At 35.7% G+C, this 15,201-nt stretch overlaps 1 protein-coding gene across 11 annotated transcripts in view; it reads left to right on the forward strand.

Moving 5' to 3' along the window:
- The window catches only part of TANK (TRAF family member associated NFKB activator), a 90,326-nt gene that overhangs the window by 42,373 nt on the left and 32,752 nt on the right, over positions 1–15,201 (forward strand). The gene's annotated exons all lie outside the window — the stretch shown is intronic.

Below are 15,201 nucleotides of genomic sequence, written 5' to 3' on the forward strand. Positions count from 1 at the left end.
ATTTCTGAGTCAGAGTATGTAGGGTGAAGGAATATTTGAAGGGCAAGAGGGTAAGAGGAAGGAAATAAGGCCAATCAGTTGGTGTCTGGAGATTCAGAAATAGATTAATGAATTTACTGTGAACAAGAGGAGAAACACCTATTCCTCTGAGAACGGGAGGGAACAAAAGAAAAAAAAAGCTGCAAATGAAGATAACTGTGCATATAGGAGGTGGTGGTAGCAGGAAGTTAGAAGGGTTATCATATATCACTTATGTGGAATCTGAAAAAGTGAAACCTGTGAAAAACAGAGTAAAATGGTGGTTACCAGGGATTGAGGGGTGGGGATAAGATTGATGATGTTTAGAGTATAAACTTGTAGGGCCGGCCCCGTGGCTTAGCGGTTAAGTGCACGCGCTGCGCTGCTGGCGGCCCGGGTTTGGATCCCGGGGGCGCACCGACACACCGCTTGTCCAGCCATGCTGAGGCCGCATCCCACATACAGCAATTTGAAGGATGTGCAGCTATGATATACAACTATCTACTGGGGCTTTGAGGGGGAAAAAAAAATTAAAAAAAAAAAAAAAAAAAACATGTAGAGTATAAACTTGTAACAAATACTAAATAAGCCATGGAGACTAATGCACAGTGTAATGAATATAGACAATAATATTGCACTATAATTATATAATGTGATAAATATCACTACAACAGCAACATATTACAATATATAAATCTATCAAAGTAACATGCTGTACACCTTAAACTCACACAATGTTATGCATCAAATTTACTAAATTAAAAAAAATTGTGTTATTTGAGTCCATTTTTTTTCTGTGAAATACAAGGTGAGGTCATCTACTGAGTGAAGTGATTTTAGGGTATTGTGAGAATGGTAGTAAAGAATTAAAATAGCTTCAGTTAAGAAAAGAGAGAAGAAAAATGTTGCATCCAACCTTTACCATGAATTTTTGGTGGTGTCAGTCCGTGTTTGTTGATCATTTTTTGAACAGCTTTGTTGGTATAGAAGTGGAACAGGTGTATGGGTAAATCCAGGATTAGGAGATTGCAGAGTTAAGAGTACAAGAATGGTTGGATGGCCAGAAAGTGCTTACAAAAGCAATTGAAATTATGTGCTTTTGAGATATAAGCTAAAATCAAAAAGAAGCTAATCTAGGAGGAGTCTGATAGACTAAGGACAAAAAGAGGGTTCATGGCTGAAGTCCTCCTGAAGTGAGAGAACAGACGCAGAGGGAGTAGAAGAATGTGAGTTCAAAGGATCAGTTATTGTTAATGAGTTTCTTGAATTCCTCAATCCCATTTCAGCTGCCCACTTTCAGGACTCATTATGAAGACAGAAGATCCTAAACATGAGTATTTGCTCATTTGATTTGATTTGGATATTTTGAGTTCAAAGTGTTAGAAGATTAGCCAGGGGAAGATGATCAGCAGGCAACTGAAATGTGGATCTCTGAAGTAAGGTACCAGTAGGAAATACATATTTGGGAGTCATCTTCATAGGGATGATACTTGGAGTGGTAGGAGAAGGAGGTACCAAAGGGAAAGACAAGAGAAGCAAGAGGACAGCCTTGTACAAGGGAGCCCCAATAAGACTGTCAGCAGTTTTCTCAGCAGGAACTTTGCAGAGCAGAAGGCAATGGGATGATATATTTAAAATGCTGAAAGAAAAAAACCTATTAACCAAGAGTTCTGTATCTGGCAAACTGTCTTTCAAAAATGAGGGAGAAGTTAAGATATTCCCAGACAAACAAAAGTGGAAGGAATTCATTGCCACTAGACCTAACCTACAAGAAATGCTGAAGAGTGTCCCAAGTTGAAATGAAAGGATGTTAGACAGTAACTTGAAGCCATATGAAAATAGCAAGCTCTCTGTTAAAGGTAGATATATAGACAAATATAAAAACTAGTGTTGTTGTCATTTTGGCTTGTAACTCCATTTTTTCTTTTCTACGGGATTTAAAAGACAAAGGTATAAAAAATAATTTTAAATCTATATTAGTGGGTACATAATATATAAAGATGTAATTTGTGACATTAATAACAAAGTAGAGGGGTGGAGCTATAAAGGTGTAGAGAATTTTTGTGTGCAATTGAAGTTAAGTTGATATCAATTTAAGATAGATTGTCATAACTTTAGGATCTTATATGTAATCTCAATGGTAACCACAAAAAAAAATCTATAGAATATGCACAAAAAGAAAGGGGAAGGGAATTAAAATGTGTCACTACAAAAAATCAACTAAACACACAGGAAGACAGTAATGGAGGAAATGAGGAACAAAAAGCTGTAAGACATACAGAAAACAACAAAATGGCAAAAGTACTTCCCAATCAGTAGTTACATTAAGTATAAGTGGATCAAACACCCTAATCAAAAGATATAGATTAGCAGAATGAATAAACGAACAGGATCCCACTATTTGCTGTCGACAAGACTCGCTTTAGATTTAAGGACATGCTGCAAATGAAAGGATGGGAAAAGATTCCATGCAGATAGTAAGCAAAAGAGAGTAAAGGTGGCTATACTAATATCAGACAAAACAGACTTTATGTCAAAAATTGTTACAAAAGATAAAAAGGGACATTATATAATGATAAAAGGATTAATTCATAAAGAAGATGTAACAATTATAAACATATGTGTACCAAACATCAGAACTCCAAAATATGTGCAACAAACATTAACAGTATGAGAGGAAGAAGGAGATAGCTTTACAATAAAAGCAGGAGACTTCAGTATCCCACTTTCAACACTTTAAATAATGGATAGAAGATCAATAAGGAAATAGAGGACTTGAGCAACATTATAGACCAGTTGGAACTAACAGACATATACAGAATACTCCACCCAGCAACAGCAGAATTCACGTTTTTCTCAAGTTTGCATGGAACATTCTCCAGGATAGACCATAAGTTAGACCATTAAAAATGACTCAATAAATTTAAAAAGATTGAATCATACAAGTATCTTTTCTAATCACAATGGAATAAAACTAGAAATCAACAGCAGAGGGAAAATTGGGAAATTCACAAATATGTGGAAATTAAATAATGTACTCTTAAGCAACCAGTGGGTCAAGGAAGAAATCACAAGAGAAATTAGAAAATATCTTGGAGACAAATGAAAATAAAGACACAACATACCAAAATTTATGAGATGCAGACAAAGCAAGAGGGAGATTTTTAGCTGTAAATGCTTACATTAAAAAGAAGAAAGATCTCAAATCAATAATCTAACTTTACACCTTAATAAACTAGAAAAAGAAGAACAAACTAAACCCAAACCTAGCAGAAAGAAGGAAATAGTAAAAATTAGAGCAATGATAAACAAAATAGAGAATAGAAAACTAATGGAGAAAGTCAGTGAAGACAAGAATTGGTTTTTCAAAAAGGTTAACAAAATTGACAAAGCTTTAGCTAACTAAGAAGAAAAAGAAGACTCAGATAACTAAAATCAGAAGTGAAAGAGGGGACATTACTACCAATTTTACAGAAATAAAAAGAATTGTAAAGGTACTCTAAACAGTTGTACATCAACAAATTGGATAATGTAGATAAAATGGACAAAGTCCTAGAAATACACAGCCTACCAAGGTATGAAGAAATAGAAAGTCTGAAATAGAGCTATACCTGGTAAAGAGATTGAAACAGTAATCAAAAAGTTCCCAGGGCCAGCCTTATGGCCTAGTGGTTAAGTTTGGCAGGCTCCACTTTGGTAGCCCGGGTTCGGTTCCTGGGCAGACCTACACCACTCATCAGTGGCCATCCTGTGGCAGCGACCCAGATACAAAATAGAGGAAGATTGGCACAGATGTTAGCTCAGGGAAAATCTTCCTCAGCAAAAAAAAAAAAAAAGTCCTCCCCCCCGAAAAAAACTCCCAGTAGAGAAAGCCCAGGGAGCCAGCCTTGATGGCCTGGTGGTTAAAGTTCGGCGCTCTCACTGCTTCAGTGGCCTGAATTCGGTTCCTGGTCGTGCAACCACACCATTCGTCTGTCAGTAGCTATGCTGTGGTGGTGGCTCACATAGAAGAACTAGAAGGACTTAGAACTAGAATATATAACCATGCACTGGGGCTTTGGGGAGGTAAAAAAAAAAAAAGAGGAAGATTGGCAATAGATGTTAGCTCAGGGCAAATCTTTCCCAGCAAAAAAAAAAAAGAAAAGCATCATATATGCTATTCATTTGGGGAAAAAAAGCCAAGGACCCAGTGGCTTCACTGGTGAATTCAACCAAGCATTCAAAGAATTAACACCAGTCCTTCTCACGTTTTTCCAAAAACTTGATCAGGAAAGATTACTTCCTAACTCATTCTGTGAGGCCAGCATTACCCTGATACCAAAGCCAGACAAAGACACTACAAGAAAACAAAACTACAGACTAATATCTGTTACAAATATTGATGCAAAAATCCTCAACAAAATACTAGTAAACTGAATTCAATAATATTTTAAAGGATTATACACCTTGACCAAGTGGGGTTTATTCCTGCAATGCAGGGATGGTTTAACAAAATCAATCAGTGTAATACACCACTTGAACAGAATGAAGCGGGGGAAAAGCCTGATCATCTCAATTGATGCAGAAGAAGCATTTGATAAAATTCAACACCCTTTTATGATAACAACACTCAACATACTAGGAATAGAATGAAACTATTTCAACATAATAAAGGCCATATATGAAAAACCCACAGTTAACATAATACTCCATGGTGAAAGACTGAAAGCTCTTCCTCTAAGATCTGGAACAACACAAGGATGCCCACTTTCACCACTTCTATTCAACATAGTACTAGGAGTCCTACCCAAAGCAATTAGGCAAGAAAAACAATATCCAAATTGGAAAGGAAGAAGTAAAATTATCTCTGTTCACAGATGACTTGATCTTATATGTAGAAAACCCTCAAGATTCCACCAAAAAAACTGCTAGAACTGATAAACAAATTCAGCAAAGTTGTAGGATACAAAGTCAACCACAAAAATAAGTTGTATTTCTATACATTAACATTAAACAAACTGAAAAGAAAATTAAGAAAATTCCATTTACAATAGCATCAAAATGAGTAATATACTTAGGAATAAACTTACCAAGTAGGCAACAGACTTATACACTGAAAACTACAAACCATTGCTGAAAGAAATTAAAGAAAATACCAACATATGGGGAAAAATTTCATGTTCATGGGTTGGGCTCTTACTTTTTACTATGTACAAAAATTAACTCGAACCAGGACTTAAATGCAAGAGCTAATACTATAAAACCCTTAGAAGAAATCAGAGGGGAAAAGTTTCATGACGTTGGATATGACACTAAAAGTACAGGTAACAAAAGAAAAATTAGATAAGTTAGACTTCATCAAAATTAAAACACTATCAACAGGGTGAAAAGGCAGCACAAGGAATGAGGGAAAATATTTGCAGATCATATATCTGATAAGGGATTGATATCCAGGGTGTACAAAGAACTCCTACAGCTCAACAACAGAACAAACAACCTGATTAAAAAATAGGCAAAGGACTTGAATAGACATTTCCAAAGAAGTTATACAAATGACCAGTAAGCACATGAAAAATGCTTGACATCATTAGTCATTAGGGAAATGCAAATCAAAACCACAATGAGATATCACTTCACACCCAATGGAATGACTATTATAAAAAAATAAAAATTAAAAAACAAAAGCGTTGGTGAGGATGTAGAGAAATTAGAACTCTTGTACATTGCCGATGGGAATGTAAAATAATATAATCTCTGTGGAAAATGTATGATGTTTTCTCAAAAAAATAAACAGAATTACCATATGACCCAGCAATTCCACTTCTGGGTGTATACCCAAAGAAAGTGAAAGCAGAAACTCAAAGAGAGATTTGTACACCCATGTTCATAGCAGCCTTATATTTACGATAGCCGAAAGGTGGAAGCAACCCAAGTGTTAGTTGATAGAAGGATGGTTTAACAAAATGCGGTATATACATACAATGGAACATTATTCAACCTTAAAAAGGAAAGAAATTCTGACACATGGTACAACATGGATGAAGATATTATGCTAAGTGAAAACTCATCACAAAAGGACGAGTATTGTATGGTTCTACTTATATGAGATATCTCAAGTAGTCAGATTCATAGAGACAGAAAGTAGTAGGGTGGTTCCTAGAGGCTGAGGGAAGGGAATAAGGAGTTAGTGTTTAATAGGTACAGAGTTTCAGTTGGGAAAGGTGAAAAAGTTCTGGAGATAGATGGTGGTGATGGTTACACAACAATGTGAGTGTACTTAATGCTATAGAACTGTACACTTAAAATGATTAAAATGGCAAATTTTATGCTATGTACATTTTACTACAACTTTAAAAAATCTATTACAAAAAAAAATAATTAGTATAGCCTAGATTCTGTTACTAGCTTATGTTTTATTGCTATTCATCTGTCATTCATCGGTTTGTACCAACTCCCCAGCCTTTTACCACTTCACTTAGCTGTCCATACTCCAAGCCAGTTCTTCTCACAGTGTTTCTTCTAGTTCACTGCAATTTAAGACTCAGAAGCTCCTCTTTGAGAAGTCAGTTTGCTACATCTATTTAAGAACATTTTGTCGAGAAAAGGCATCCAAGTATTCCAAATTAATAAGGGAGACAAAGACAAATAAGGCAGGTAAGTGATTTTTAAAATATTGTTGGCCAGTAATTGGACAAAAGCAGCACATGCTTATTGAAAAAAATGCAAGTAATTCAAGATATACAGAATATAAAATGATGGTCCTCTCCCTTGCTCCCTGGGGTAACCACTGTTAATAATTTGATATCCTTCCAGAATATATGAATTATATTTTTTCAAAAATGGAATTGTGCTAATTTGAAAAAGGTTTTAAACTTTTTAAATGTCTTTGTCTTCACCATCGTCATCACTAAGATTTATTGAGGCTTATGTTTGCCAAAGTGCTTTACAGTCATCTAATTTAATCATACAAATCTTTTGAGGAAGTATTATTTTCATTTTTCAGATGAGGAAAATGAAATACAGAGAGGTGAAATAACTTGCCCACAACCACATGGTTAATAAGTAGTAAAGCTAGTAGAACTGGGGTTTGAAAAAATCTGCTTGACCACAAATTTCATGTCTATAACTTCTTTGCCTAAAATCATTGATAGTCTTTCACGTTCATGCATATGGAGCTACCTCATTCCATTTAATAGCTGACCATACCTCTTGTACTACCTCTTCCTTAAAATACTATTTTTCTTTAACATTCCACACACCATGCTTGATTTTCTCATTCCCTCTTGGGCCCTACTTCCTCAGTCTCCTTTGTAGGTTTCTTCTCTACCAGGCCACTAAATATTAGAGTTTTTCAAGGCCTTCTTTGTTTCTTACTTTATATTCTTGTGTGAGCTATCTCATCTTCTCTTGTGGCTTCAGATACAGTGACTGTATCTGAAGTGACTCCTAAATTTATCTCCTTACTCCAGACCGGCTCCCTGAGCTCTGGACCCATATATCTCATTTCCACTTGGAAGGCACATTAAGCTGAATGTCTGACCTGAATTTTTACATCCACTCTTTTTTCTCACTTGTACCATTTCAAGGGAGTAATGAATCTTATAAGGGCTGTGTGGAATAATACCGCCTTTTATTTATCCTAAATTACTTCACTTAAATTTCAAAGGATAACCCCTCATACTACTGCTAGTGTCCTACTATTGATCATCAAGCATACTTACTTTCCCTGGCTCCTAAGTAGTGTTTTTCTCTTTTAGTTCTATACCAAATTTTCCATTGTTGTGCCTAAGCACTCCTGCCACCATGCCATTAAATTTTTTGTTTTGAACCTCTAGTCTTTAAGAAAACATCACTATTTTTAGCTTTTCCTTCCAGTATAGCCTTTATTCTAGACCATACTAAAATGTCAGGTAATCCCAGATAATGCTGAACCAATTGCATTTTCTTCCCTCCTTCAGTCCTTAAATTCATATTGCTTCGTAAAGCAGAAAGGAGAATTAACATTTAATGAATGAGTATATTTTACAAGTGTCACCTACTTTATATGTAAATCCTCCTAGCCCTACAAAGTAGGCATTGTTAGCCCTGTTTTCAAGTGAAGACACTGAGATGCAGAACTAAGTTAGTTTTTCAACCTAAGTGGCAGAATCTGTACTGCCACTAGGTTTATCTGACTTGAAAGTCCATATCCTTTATACTAACCTAGCTAAATTACAGCCCGTTTCAGGTTTTCAAACTCATTACTTGCCATTGAATAACCTAATTTAGTTTCCTCTTTTCTTGGATGAATTCTTACTCTGTGACTTATACATCTCTTGCCAAAAGAGGCTAGAGTATAAAGCTTGCTATTAATATTTCTTTCAATCATCCTACAAACAGTTTATGATGTGCCAGGCACATAATAAATGCTAGGGATTCAAAGATAAAACATAGAGCGTGTACTTAAAAGGGTTCACAGTCTAATATTGCTTATTCTGTTTCTTGCCTTGTATAAGCATTCATATGTGCCCACACTAAGAGGTCTTCTGACTTCCAAAGTAGAGGAACATTTTAATCACAATAGTCCCTGACATACCCAACTTCTAATGTGCTTACAGAATAAGAGAAGGTACTATTATATAGGGCAGTGGTAGAGTAGGCTTGCCCCCTGAATTAGTTATTGTATAGGATAAGCTGTTGTTACAAAGAGACCAAGAAATACTGTACTTAAATAAGATAGTTTATTTCTCTTTCATATAACAGTCCAGAAGTGAGTAGCCAGGGCGAAGAAGGCACCTCAACTATGCCTTGAAATATAGTTTCCTCTCTGGAATCACAGGGACTGCTCTACTTGTTACTATTTCCCTGCCAGTGAGAAGAAAGAAAGAGAGAAGCAGGGAAGAACAGACAGCTTCCTTTTAATGGTGTGGTCCAGAATTTGTATGGGTCACTTCTGTTCACATCCTGTTAGCCAGAACTTAGTTACATGGTCACACCTAGTAGTGGGGGAGGCTGGTAAATGTATTCTCTAGCTGGATGACCATGTACCCAGCTAAAAGTCTATATTGCTGAATGAAAGAAGAATGTATATGGGGGGAGTAATTAGCCATCTTTGCCACATCTTGTGGTCGACTAGGCTAAAGTTACCTGGAGAGTTTCAAATATCACAAGATTCCGTAATGTAGAATTAAATGTTTAATCAATTTTATTACTTATACTAAGTTGCTTGTCATCAGTTTCTGCCACTGTTCTGTGGGAGAAACCAAATATATTTAATAAAGACTTAAGTACCCTCTATTGCTTCTTTCTATCTTTCCAAGAGAAGAATCAATTAAAATAATAAAAACATCTGGAAATTTTAAAACTGATTGCCATTTGAAAGTCAGATTACCGTACTCATAAATGATTTTAAGTTACAGAAAAATTCCTACAGCTGATATCCTGCTTGTCCCAAGATCCTTTGTATTATGTAATCCAAAAATATAAATCTCCTTGTTGAGAAGGAAATATGGAATAAAACATATTTGTCTCTTCTTGTCCAGTTCTTGATTAAAAGAGAAAAATCAACAATGTCTTGTATAGAAAGGAAGAAATCTCCATAATTCTAAGATAGTTCAGGTGCTGTGCCATAAATTGCTTTTTCTTTGTATTGATAAGAAAGGTGAAGGATACAGAACATTTAAAACCATCCCATTTGCTAAGCAAAAAGCCTTCTTGACTAACCAGTGAATCTAAGGTGAAGGGCTCGAATAAGACTAGATTTGACTGTGGTCTGTCTTTTTAGCGTAAATTATGGATCCAAACATTTTTCTGACAATAAATATAAAACCATAAGGACTGTGTTGTCAGATTGCTTTATTCTAGAGCTAGTCTTAACCCATCTGAAATGAAAACTCTTAGCCTCAAAGCTTATGTTACCTCTAAAAGCTTGTAAAACATGTTTTAAAGGATTGCATGAAGGCATAAAATGCCTTTATTGTAGGTAATACTTTATGAAAAAAATGCCTTTACTTTCACTTAAGATGTAAATGGCCCCATTATTGTTTACTAAATAATGAGGCCATTTCTTTTTTTCCTTTCTTTGTTCCCCAAAAACATATATCTCTGTGTAAAGTGTCAGTGGAAATAGAGCAGTTCACTCTGGTTTTTTTCTATTGAAGCTACTGGTATTAGAATTATGGTGCTTCTGGCTCTTTCTGATTGAAGATTTATTTCTTCAATTGTACATTGTCAGTGCTTTGCCATAGACTCGTTTTCCACCTATCAGAATTTAAAATGTTTGTATCCTTTGTTCCAAGTTTTTATTTCCAGAAATATGTTCTGTCAGAACTTTTAGACAGGTAAGCTAGGATTTATGTTCAAGAAGATCCATTAATAATTAGGAATGTTTAAATTATACTGTCTCTTCCAAGATATTTTGAGCACCTACACAATATATGGTATTGGAACTACTGTAAGTACTGGGTCTACAATGATAAGCAGACATACTCCCTGCTTTATGGAATGGTGGCACAGTCTAGTCAAGCAGAAACTAGTCAAACAATCTCATAAATGTCAAGTTTCAAACTCTGATAAGTATCAGGAAGAAAGATAAACTGCTGTTAGAATGTCTATTAGGCACTTGACCTAACTAGGAGGTCAGAGAAGACAATCTTTATGAAGTGATTTTTGAAAGGGCAAGCTTGGGGGGCTTTCCAGGTATAGGGACCTGCGTGATAAAGACCAATTGGCCTAAAAGAACTGAAAGTATAAGGGAAAAGTACGATGAAAAGAGTCAGGGGCAAGACTATGTAGGGTCTTAGAGGCCATATTAAGGACTTTTGGTTCTTTATTCTAAGAGCAATAGGAAGCCATTTAAGGTTTTGTAGGGGGAGGAGTGGGAGGAAAGAATGGGTGTTATGATTAGATTTGCATTTTGCAAAGAACACAATGGCTACAGTGTGGAAAAATGGATTGACTGATAGATTTAGGGAGAGCAGTTAGACTATTGCAGTAGTTCATTAAGGTTGTGATGTCTTGAACTGTGATGGCTACATTGGAGATGAAAAAGTGGATAGATTTAAGACATATTTAAGATTAAAATTGACACTTGGTCATGGATAGGCTGTAGAACAAGTAGATGTCAAGGATGGTTATAGCTTTCTGGATAGACAGTGGTGCCATATACTGAGAGAAGGAATACAAGCAAAGGAGCCAATTTTGCAGGGGAGGTGGGGTTGGGGGGGATGGTAGTTGGAAGGAGGAGATCATCAGTTTTGAATAAGTAAAATTTGAAGTGCTTTCCCAGTATCACTTGGCCACATAGATCTAAAGCTCAGAAGACAAGTCTGGGCTGTAAGGAGAAATTTGAGAGTCTGACATAACCAGCCACTGGGGATGAGATTGCCTAAGGGGAGAGTATATAGCAAAAAAGAGGACCTTGGTGGAGCTAGATATCCTCACATGATATGCCATGGTGGTTATTTAGGGGCTTTTGGGCATTGTGGTCAGGCAAACCTGGATTCAAATCTCAGCTCTACTACCTACTGAGAAACCTTGAACAAGTTATTTTGTACCTCTTGGTGCCTCAGTTTTCTTATCTGTAAAATGTGGGAAATAATCTCCTCGGAAGGTTAGTTTAAGGATTAAATGAGATAAAATAAAGCTCTCTGATTTTGGTGCATAGTAAGTATTCAGTGAAATGATCATATGATGATAATGTTGTTGCTGAAAAATTTGGTTGCAGAATAATTCCCTTTACTTTTTTAAAAAAATAAGATGCAGGGGCCGGCCCGGTGGCGCAAGCGGTTGGGTGCGCGCGCTCCGCTGCGGCGGCCCGGGGTTCGCTGGTTTGGATCCCGGGTGCGCACCGAAGTACTGCTTGGTAAGCCATGCTGTGGCGGCGTCCCATATAAAGTGGAGGAAGATGGGCACCGGTGTTAGCCCAGGGCCGTCTTCCTCAGCAAAAAAAGAGGAGGATTGGCGGATGTTAGCTCAGGGCTGATCTCCTCACAAAAAAAAAAAAAAAAAGATGCATATGCATGTACAGAGAAGTTCTGAAAGGGCACGTACCGAAGTGTCAATAGTAGTTACCTTTGAGGAGGAATGGAAGGCAAAGTAAAAGAAGAGAGTGTCACTTTTTACTTTCTACATATCTAGGTTTCTGTAGTGGACATTTTGTTGTTTTTGGATTTTTTCAACAAATGTGCTACTTTTGTGATTTTTAACAGCCATTAATTGTTCCTTAATCATTTTTGAGCCTCTTTTGTCTCTTTATAAACTTTGAACAACCAGAGTTTTTTTGTTTTTTTGCTTGAAAGAACGTTTTTGATTCAATGGAGATATACCACACTGATGTCTTAAAAAGAAACTTCTGAGTCCTAGGTTACACTGAACTATAAGAAACACCGAGAAAACTGGCTTAGAGCATGCGTGGTTGTGTGGTAAGTCTGGTGACAAATTGTCTGTGTTCGGTGTTAACCAGAGCTTTAGTTAATGGATGTGTGCACTACATGCTACAGTAACATATTATGTAGATACCTTGCTCGTTATTAAAGGAAAAGAACTAACATTTGCAGAGAGCTTATTATGTGTCAGATATTTTATGCATGCTCTCTCCTTCAATCCTTCAGGTAAATATTATTTTCATTTCAAAGAGGAAGAAACCAAGAGGCGAAGTAAATTAATCAGGACCAAAACACATGATTGTAAAATAAAAATAGTTTGTCATAGTATGCCATTTGGCATGCTGAGAAATTGGTGGCAGCACTGTCACCTAATAGTAGATAACCATATTGATAATCTGATCTGTCAAATTACAGATCTCCTAGATAAGTCTTGGTATCAGGATGGTGGGGGAGGGCAGGGTTTATAACCTAGTTATAAGAGAATATAAAAGAGAATGGTTGAAGAATGAGCTGTATACCAGGATCTCTGAGTTGCTAATCCTATACAATCTCATTTTTTTTAACTTAAAATTGAAGTTGATATTTAGTTTACCAAAGTTTCAAGACAGTTTGTATCTAAAGTGCTATGTATTAAGATACATATTTATTTAATTATGGGAATATTTAATTATCTTCCTTCATGAACGGGAGAGCTCCCTACTGAGAGCATTTGTGGTAGCCAAGCAAATCCTTCAATAAAGCTTTCATTCTCTTTGTTAATCTTGGAACCATTTGAAAGCTTTTTAAATTGAGACTGTTTCTTTTTTTTTAATCCATTCAGCATTTATTAAATTCCTGTTCTTTTTATATTTGAAGGAAAACAATGGTATTTTTCAGAATATTGAGATTAGTTCTTGAGGATGAGAAGAGATAATGTTTGACCTATTTAGAGTATTACAGATGACTTAAGGACTCTTGAACTTTTTGTTTTCCCCATGTAGAAATAAGTGCTTTGGAAAATATGAAAAATGAGAATTTTCAGTTTCAGCAATAGGAAAAAATTCAATTTCTAGAACTCTGTTTTAGTATTTATGAAACTCATGAAAACTTGAGCAGCTGTATGTCCAAAGTTATCGAGAATATGCTGCCTTAGGTTTGAAAATGGATTGAAATTTTGCCTGGATAAAGGGACATTTCTTAAGCTTTTTGCTTTATGATAGTCCAGAGAATGTATGGACAACCATTTTTAATAAATTTAAGATATGTACTATATTTTATCACCATTGTTTTAAGTTTTCTTTTGAACACTGAGAAAGAATACAAAGTACATATGGCACAAGTACCTAAGTACCTGTTTACCTCTTTAGATGCTGGTAGACCACTTGTTTTGCTAGTCTTTGGAATTGGAAGGAGTGTCAAATACACAGAAGCCAGAGTCATCTTGGCCAGATGGTGTTTGATACAGATGGATGGTTAGTTGTCATGCAGATCTCCTAGTTGGTAACTTGTTGCTGCCATCTGACTCAAAGAATCATTCACACACACTGGCTGTCAAAAGCATCTTCTCTTCTGTCTGTTTTAGCTGTCATGTCTGTGCTCTGTACAGAAGTGTTGACAAGACATTGCTGTTGTACATTTTCAATGTGGTTGTTAGTGATTTTTCTGTTTTGTGGGGTCTTTGATAATGCTGGAGTGTACTTGCTTTGTAATTGTATTGTTTTTTTAAAAATACTGTGACAATGCAACAATTATCTGACCTTTTAAAAGGACTTTTCAGGTTATAAGTTTATTCAGATCTGTTCAGTGAACAAAAGCATTTAATAAAAAGAAAAAGAAACTTTGTTAGTTTCCAAACATAGCAAATAAACAGAATTCCGGTTATTTCCCAATTTGATATAATATCCTCTTCTGGACTTTCCCTCTCATTTTCCCTTGTGGTCAAAATCTTTATACTATTTTCTGAATGTGTATTTTCTCTTCTCAAATTAGTACTTTTTTTTCTGACAGTATAACTTCCCTTTTGTTCCAAAAAAAAAAAATCTTCAGACATTGCCTATCTTTTGCATCCATCTTCTCAAACTTAATTTCCTTTTGTCTTATTCACCTACCAACCAAAAATGTCTTCATTTTTTGTGTTTCCTTTATAGAAATATAAGCAAAACCTTTTCTCCATTCCTTCAGATCACTTCTGAAGGCATATCTATTTCTCTGATAGTTCTTTAACCACTTGATTAGTTTATTCACTCAACTAATATTTACTGAGCATCTCAATACGTGCCAGGCAATCTGCTATACTCTAGAGATATCAGGAGAAAACAGTCTCTGCCCTTGAGGAGGTCATAATCTAAAGAGAAATCAGACATACATACAATTAAACTAGAATGCTATAATTTCTATAATGTACGTATGTGGAGAGAGCAGTAAGAGAACGTGGACCATTGCTGTTATATTTGCCCTGCTATACTTTCAGAGTATCAGTTTTTAAATTATTACAGAATTTTCTTGAGTTTATGAAGTACTTTATTAAGTGGTTTAAGAAATAGTTCAAAATTTCAACTCGAAATAGTTGTTGAGCTATTGACTTTTCCCAGCTAATGAATACATTTTCAGCATTATTTATTTATTATAATATGTTATATGCAGATGTGCTAAAGTATGCTTTTAAGCCAGAGACTAGAAGATGAAAATTACCTGGCAGAGGCTTTCTGAGTTGGTTCCAAAAGAAAATACAGGTCATTTGGTTTTTCATTAAGGTGGGGGAAAAAATATATAGTAGATGGAGAATGGGCTGAGGTTGAATAACATACATTTATTCTGGGCCTATCTCTAACTTGCTAAGTTTTTTGTACTGGTTACTTAA

This window comes from Diceros bicornis, chromosome 10 (assembly GCF_020826845.1).
Source record: "Diceros bicornis minor isolate mBicDic1 chromosome 10, mDicBic1.mat.cur, whole genome shotgun sequence".
NCBI classification, from domain to species: Eukaryota; Metazoa; Chordata; class Mammalia; order Perissodactyla; family Rhinocerotidae; genus Diceros; species Diceros bicornis.